This window comes from Phalaenopsis equestris, unplaced genomic scaffold (assembly GCF_001263595.1).
Source record: "Phalaenopsis equestris unplaced genomic scaffold, ASM126359v1 Scaffold000801, whole genome shotgun sequence".
Lineage (NCBI taxonomy): Eukaryota > Viridiplantae > Streptophyta > Magnoliopsida > Asparagales > Orchidaceae > Phalaenopsis > Phalaenopsis equestris.
The window spans coordinates 257,959-258,317 of record NW_018165241.1 but is presented as its reverse complement, the minus strand read 5'-3'; positions in this window follow the sequence as shown (position 1 = coordinate 258,317).

Below are 359 nucleotides of genomic sequence, written 5' to 3'. Positions count from 1 at the left end.
CCCAATATTGGCTAACATCCCAAATCTCAACAATTGAATGCCTTAGATCTCAAATTGGCATCCAATTTTTGTTGAAAATCCTTTATAAGGTCATTTTTGACCAAACACAACAATCAATTTGAGCTTAGCCCAAAGCTAGCTCAAGTTAGACTCAAATTTGACCCTTAAGGGTTTAATTTAGGTCTAAACCCAAATCCATCAAAATCCATTCAAATTAACCATCAAATCAACTTCAAAACAACTTTCATCCTTCATGAAAGTTGTTCATAATGATGTTTTTGACCAAATAAAATAATTAATTTGAACTTACCCCAAAGCTAGCCTAAGTTTGACCCATGTTTAGCCCTACATGCTTAATT